General features: G+C 41.0%; 1 pseudogene; it reads left to right on the forward strand.

The window, feature by feature from the left end:
• Positions 1-485: 485 nt before the first annotated feature.
• Positions 486-1,275, forward strand: LOC138146139 (zinc finger protein 771 pseudogene; annotated as a pseudogene).
• The last annotated feature ends 5,978 nt before the right edge of the window (positions 1,276-7,253 follow it).

Raw genomic sequence — 7,253 nt, forward strand, 5'->3', positions numbered from 1 at the left:
TGAAGAAATATCAAGAGTAAACATATATGCACTGAATGGTATAGTTGTAAGAAGAAAAAGCAAAACTATACTAGTGGGGGACTTCAATCTCCTCTTCTCAGAACTATATACATTTTACCACAAAATAAGTAAAAAAGAAGTTAAGGAGGTGAATAAAATTTTAGAAAAGTTAGATATGAGAGTCAACTTGAAAAAGCTGAATGGAGAAAGAAAAGATACTATTTTCTCAGCAGTACATGGCACCCACACAAAAACTGACTATGTATTAGGGCATAAAAACCTCACAATAAAAAGCATAAAAGCAAAAATATTATGGTGACACCATAGGCAAATTAAAAGAGAAAGGAATAATCTACCTGTCAGATCTATGGGGAGGGGAAGAATTCATGACAAAATAAGGGAGAGAGAGCATTACAAAAATGTAAAATAGATAATTTTGATCATGTTAAATTTAAAAAAATCCTTTGTACAACAAAAACAATACAATCAAAGAGGAGGAGGAAGAGGAGGAGGAGGAGGAGGAGGACAAGAGAAAGATGCAAGAAGAGATGGTGCTGCTGGTGAAGGGAGAGGAAGAAGAGGGTGAGGAGAAATATGAAGTGGTCAAGTTGAAGATTCCAATAGATGGCAAGTAGATCCCAGGCACAGCCCCTGAGCCTCCAGCAGCCAGCCAGGCCCCACGCCTGTTCTGAATGTGGCCGTGCCTTCGCCCGCCACTCCACCCCAGCCAAACATGCATGCACCCACGCTGGCCAGCGCCCGTTTTCTTACCCAGAGTGTGGGCGCCGCTTCTCCCAGAAATCTGCGCTCACCAAGCATGGCCGCATCCACACGGGTGAGCGGCCCTATGCCTGTCCCGAGTTTGAAAAATACTTTTCAGCCGCCTCCAACTTGAGGCAGCACCACCAGCACACGGGTGAGAAGCCCTATGCCTGCCCTCAGTGTGGGCGCCTCTTTGCCCAGAGCTCCAACTATGCCCAGCATCTTCGAGTGCACACTGGTGAGAAGCCCTACACCTGCCCAGACTGTGGGCGCGGCTTTGGGAGCAGATCCTGCTTGGCAAGGCACAGGCGCACCCACATGGGGGAGCGGCCCTACCCCTACCCTGAGTGTGGGCGCTGCTTCCGCCTCAGCTCCCACTTCATCCAGCACCGGCGAGCCCACTTACAGAGGCTTTTACATCTGCGAGGGCTGTGGCCCGGGCTTCAAGCTGGCATCTGGTGTGGGGAGAGTTGGGGGCAACGAGAGAACCTACCTGAGTGTGAGGGGAACTGAGGACAGAGAAACTGGGGGGCTGGCACACGTATCCCTTAGGAAGGGATGGAGGAAGGAGCAGCAGAGAAGGCCCCTAGTCCCCAGGGAGAGGGAGCAGTCAGGGAGGTTCCACTCCACTGCATGGGAAGAACTCTGGGAGAAGTTTCTGCATCTGCCAGGAGAAGAGTGTCAGAAGCAGTGCACTGTCTCCAGAAGGCCCCTAGATTATTTCTAAGGGAGTGGAGCAGCTATGATATGTCACTGCCCTCCAGCCCTGCCTACCTGGGTCTTTCCCTTTCTTCTCACTGTGTTTCTTGCTCTTTACTCTGCAAATGTAGAATTGAAGGGAGAAGGTGGGAACAAGCTTGAGGAAAGAACTGGGGACCCATAAGCCAAGTACTCCCAGGATGCTTCCAGCCTAGGGGAGGAGGCCAGGGGTTTGTGCTACCTGGAGGAACTAGCCACCCTCCTACATCCTACACACATGGGGGCCTGTGCTCATGAATAAAGTATTATTCTCCTGTAAAAAAAAAAAGTGTGTTAAATCACTTTTGATTAGAGAAAAGCAAATTAAAAGAGCTCTGAGGTACCACCTCATACCTATTAGATTGGTTAATATAATAGAAAAGGAAAATGACAAATGCTGGAGATGATGCAGGAAAATTGGCACACTAAGGCATCGTTGGTGGAATTGTGAACTGATCCAACCATTCTGGAGAGCAATTTGGAACTATACCCAAAGGGCAACCAAACTGTGCATACCTTTGATCCAGCAACACCAATGCTAGATCTGTATCCCAAAGAGATGATACAAAAGGATTAAAAGACCTACCTACATTTGCAAAAATATTTTAGCTGCCCTTTTCATGGTGACAAAGTTTTGGAAATTGAGGGTATGTCCATCAATTGGGGAATGGCTGAACAAGCTGGGGTATATGAATGTAATGGAATATTCTTGTTCAAGAAAAAATGATGAACAGGCAGATTTCAGAAAAACTTGGAAAGACTTGTGTATGAACTGATGCAAAGTGAAAAGAGCAGAACCAGGATATTGTTGTATGGAATATCAGCCCTATTTTGTTATGATTAACTATGAATAACAACTCTTCTCAGCAACACAATGATCCAATCCAGTACAAAGGACTCAGGAAGGAAAATGCTATCCATACCCAGATAAAGAAATGGTGGATTTAGAATGTAGATCAAAGCAATTTTCTTTATTTCTTTATTCTTTCTTATATTTTCCCCTTTTAATCTGTTTCTTCTTTCACAACTGTGACTAATATGGAAATATTTTAACATTATAGCACATGTATAAATTATATCAAACTGCCTACCATTTTCAGAAGGTAAAGAAAGGGAATTTCAGAAAGGGAAGAGGAGAAAAATTTGGAACTTAAAATCTTGTAAAATTGAATGCTAAAAGTTTTGCTGACATGTAATGGGGAAAACATAAAATACTATTAAAAAAAGGAAAATTATAGACCAATTTCCTTAATGAATGTAGATGCAGAGTCTGAGTCAGGATGGCACAGTGAAGGCACTCACCTGAGTGCTTAATAAATCCCCTCCAAATCCCATTAAATAATGACTCTAAACAAATTCTAGAGTGGCAGAACCCACAAAAATTTGAAGTGAAAATTTTTTTCCAGTCCAAGACAATACAGAATTTCATCAGAAAGGTCTGTTGAAACAGGGTGAACCAATGTTTCAGAATTTGATTGCCCAGAGAAGTTCACCAGTATTGTATGTCAATTTCATGACAGCAAGATTTCTGGATTCTGGATAATGGACAATGCTCTTGTGCTTTCCCAGTCACCAATGGAGGGAAACAGGGCTCTGTGCTTCTGCCTATGCTTTTTTAGCATGATGTTTTCAGCCATGTTGTCAAATACCTTCAATGAGGATGAAGCTGAGATGCAACAAAGTATGGACCATTTCTCTGCTGCTTGTACTAATTTTGGACTAACAATCAACACTAAGAAAACAGCTACTCCATCAACCAGCACCACTCCTGCCATACATGGAATGATTGGTTACAGAAATTTTGAATACCGTGGATAAGTTCAGTTTCCTTGGCACTATATCTTCCAGGAATGTACAAATTTATAAGGAGGTTGTTGCATACATTGCCAGAGCTAGCTCAGTGTTTGGAAGACTCCGAAGAAATGTGAGGGAGGCAAGAAGTAAGAAGTGTTAGATTGACTACCAAACTGAAGGTCTACAGAGCAGTTGTACTGACCTCATTATTGTATGCCTGTGAAAACTGGACAGTATACCAGTGCCATATCATGAAACTGAATCACTTTCATAGCAATTGTCTTAGGAAGATTCTGAAGATCACCTGACATGACATGATAAGGTACCAGCCACTGAGGTCCTTTCTTCACCTAAACTCCTAAGCATTAAAACTCTACTGTAGGGAGCTCAACTCCTACTGTTTGGCTAAATCATTGTTCAAATGTCAAATGTATGCTAGCCTGAAAGGCTATTTTACGGAAAGCTAACACAAGTCAAATACTCACAAGATGGTCAGAAAAAGTGAAACAAGGACACTCTCAAGGTCTTTCTTAAGAAATTAGAAATTAATTGCATGACATGGGAGACACTGACACAGGACTGTCCAGTGTGGTGTGCCCTCATCAGAGAGGGTACTGTGCTCTAGAAATAAAGCAGAATTGAAGTAGTTCAAAAGAAATGTGAGATGCAAAAATTTAGAGAATCTACCCCAAATGTCCACATGGACCATTTGTGCCTGACCTGATGTGGAGCATTCCAAGCTTGTATTGGTCTGATAATTTACAGTCAGGAACTCTGCATCTTGACTCTAACATAGTGATGCCATTTTGGTCCCTTAGAGAGTGAAGGACAACAACCAACCAAGTAGCAATTAGTGGCATAGTGGATAGAGACCTGGACTTAAAATTAGCAAGTCCTGAGTTCAAATTTGCGGACACTTAATAGCTGTCTAACCCTGAGTAAATCAATTAAAGTATATTTGTTTCGATTTCCTTAATTGTAAAACAGGAACAGGAATAGGACCTACCTTGTAGGGTTATAATGAGGATCTAATGAGATAATATTAGTAAAAGCATTCATCAGAGTTCCTAGAACATAGTAGGCACTTTATATAATTTTGTTCCTTACACTCTTCCTCTCTTAAGGTTTTCTGAAATCATAATAGATTTTCCTTCATTTACCTGCATTCATGGATATATTCTTGTTCCCACCAAAAGTTAGATAGATAGATAGATAGATAGACAGACAGACCCATAGAGTGAGTGAGTAAGCAGGCATTTATTAAGCATTTACTATATGTCAGCTAAATGGCAGAGTGGATAGAGTGCTCAGCTTAGAGTCAGGGAGATCTGAGTTCAAATTCAGGCTTGGTAACCCTGGGCAAATCCTTTAATTCTGTCTGCCTCAGTTTCCTCATCTGTCACATGAATTGGAGAAGGAAATGGCAAACCACTCCAGCATCTTTGCCAAGAAAATCCCAAATGGGGTTCCAAGTGTTGGATAGAACTAAAAGAATTGAATAATAACAAATATGTCAGGCTTTAAACTAAGCTCCAGAAGTACAAAGAAAAGCATAAAGAAAGATAGTCCCTGCCCTCAAGGAACACACATTCTAATAGGGGAGGAAAATAGATAAAATGAGAGGTGTGGAGGTAATAGTTTGAGGACAAGATGTAGTAGTCTGAGGAGACCCATGGGTCTAAGCTGGGTTTGAAGAGAACATGGTTAGTGTGGGTGTTCCTTCAAATGAAGTTTCTGGGACAGAACTCACCAATCATAGTAGGAGGTTGTAGGTATGAGAGCTTTGACAGCATGAGAAGGATGAATAGTGGAAGAAGTTTTGTACAGAGCCTAGGTTTGAAGGATGGCATACTCTAGCATTTATCTAAATGTCCACAATGGAGAGATAAAGCAGTTAATAGACCTTTAATAAGGTGGCTCCTCTAATAACCCATTTATTTCAGTGCAGCACTTACAAAATAATATAATTTCAGAGTTGCAAGAGACCTCAGAATGAATCTAGTATAACTATACCTGACCTAGAATTTCCTCTTCCACATCCAATATGGGTAGTCTTCTAGTTTTACTGTGAAAAGATCATGTGAGGGAAAACCCACAGCTTACTAAAGTGGGATATTTTACTCTTTGCAACATTGCTCCTAGGCTCTTCCCTCCAACATCTTCCCTAGTATCCCCTGGTAAGACCCAGACCTCCCACCTCCCTTCTTCTGCAAAGAGCCTTTTCAAATGCAAAGGCTCACCCACCCCTACCCCTTGTGCATACTCTCTGAAATCACCTTCTATATATTGTATATATATCATATGTACACAGTTCTTTGGATAATATCTCCTACTTTATTACTTTTTGCTTTTTGGAAGGCAATTGGAGTTAAGTGACTTGCCCAAAGTCACACAACTAGTAAATGTTAAGTGTCTGAGTTCACATTTGAACTCAAGTCCTCCTGACTTCAGGGCTGGTGCTCTATTCACTGTGCTACCTAGCCACAGCTTCTCCTACTTTAGAATGTAGAATGCTAGAGGATAGTAACTATGTTTTTGGGGGGGTTTTTAACTTAAAAAAATCCCCTCTAGCTTAGCATACTGTCAGGCATAGAATATCTACTTTTATATATACATACACAGAATATCTACTTTTATATATACATAGAATATCTACTTTTATAAATACTTTTTGTCTGAAAGAATGGCAAGAAATGTGTGTGGATTGTACAAAAAGATAATATGAAATTTGTGATATGCTTTGCTATACTTCTGGTGTTCTATGTCTACAGCTTTTCCTTGTTTTGATGGTATGGGTCCTGGAAACCTACCTCCACATGCCATTTTTCCCCCTGAATTTCCCTTGAATTTCCTGGCTTGATCAAGTCTCTGGCCAAATTTGCTGGAGGCATCCACCCATCCCAGTAATCCTTTCAAGTGGCCCTTTGTTGTGGCCCTATTCCCAAAACACCAGTTACCTCTACCTCCAGATTGCCCTAGGCCTCTTCACACCCTTAATTTCTTGTAGACTCCTTCTCTGTTTCCAGACTATTTGGCCACTCCTAGATCACATCCAAATCTTCCAACAGTCTTCTGTACAAAAATCAATCTTGCCTCCATTAAAGCACTCAGATTCCTTAAAAATCTGGCCAAGTTGTATAGACATCATAAAGGCCTTTCAATGTGGCCTTCTTGACAATAAGTTCTCAGATTCTTAAAATCTTGCACATCCCAACTGATGTTTTAATAAACCTTGTCTCTTACTGAAATAAGTCTTGGGTTGAATTCAAAGAAGGACCCATATCATTTGCCCTTGAATTTTGGGGTTACCAGCACTCCTAGACCACAACAGATCTATTTGTCAGATTAACTTGTCAAAGAAATAAGTAAGATTAATTTGACATGAAATATTCTTTTTGAATCCATATTGACTCTTAATGACTACTCTTTTCTTTTTTCCATTATCAATACCATTTTCTCCCTCTTTTAGGACTTTCTCATATGTATTCCATAATGCTTTCTCCTTCCATTTTTTGATCTCTTCATATGAATGTCTTTTTTATATCAATATTACCATACCCAATCTTACTAAGTTCTACCCTTCCAAATTTATACCCAGTCACAAGTTCCTTTATATCAAATCCCAGTAGTTCCTACTGTTAAGGTTTAGGGCTTTACAGGTGCTGAAGACCCCAAAATATCAATACGCTAGGTCCTGCCAAATGAATTCGGCTCAAGCCTTGTCTCAGCCAAAGAAAATCAAAGTTTATTAAAGATTTGCCATAATCAGTAGACTCTTATGGAGCCTAAGTGTTTATGATGCTTGTATTGGACAAGTGGGCCAGAATAATCTGAGACAGAGTCTGTGCTAGAGTATTCTCAGGCCCTTCATGGAGGCAAGATGGATCTATATACAGAAATACTGTGGGAGGGATCTAGGGGTAGGCTAGAGGAGGAATTTGAGGAGGGTCTTCAGGAGG

The sequence above is a fragment of the Petaurus breviceps genome, unplaced genomic scaffold, assembly GCF_028583685.1.
Source record: "Petaurus breviceps papuanus isolate PSGF00001 unplaced genomic scaffold, PetGlider_PUasm1.0 90752, whole genome shotgun sequence".
NCBI classification, from domain to species: domain Eukaryota; kingdom Metazoa; phylum Chordata; class Mammalia; order Diprotodontia; family Petauridae; genus Petaurus; species Petaurus breviceps.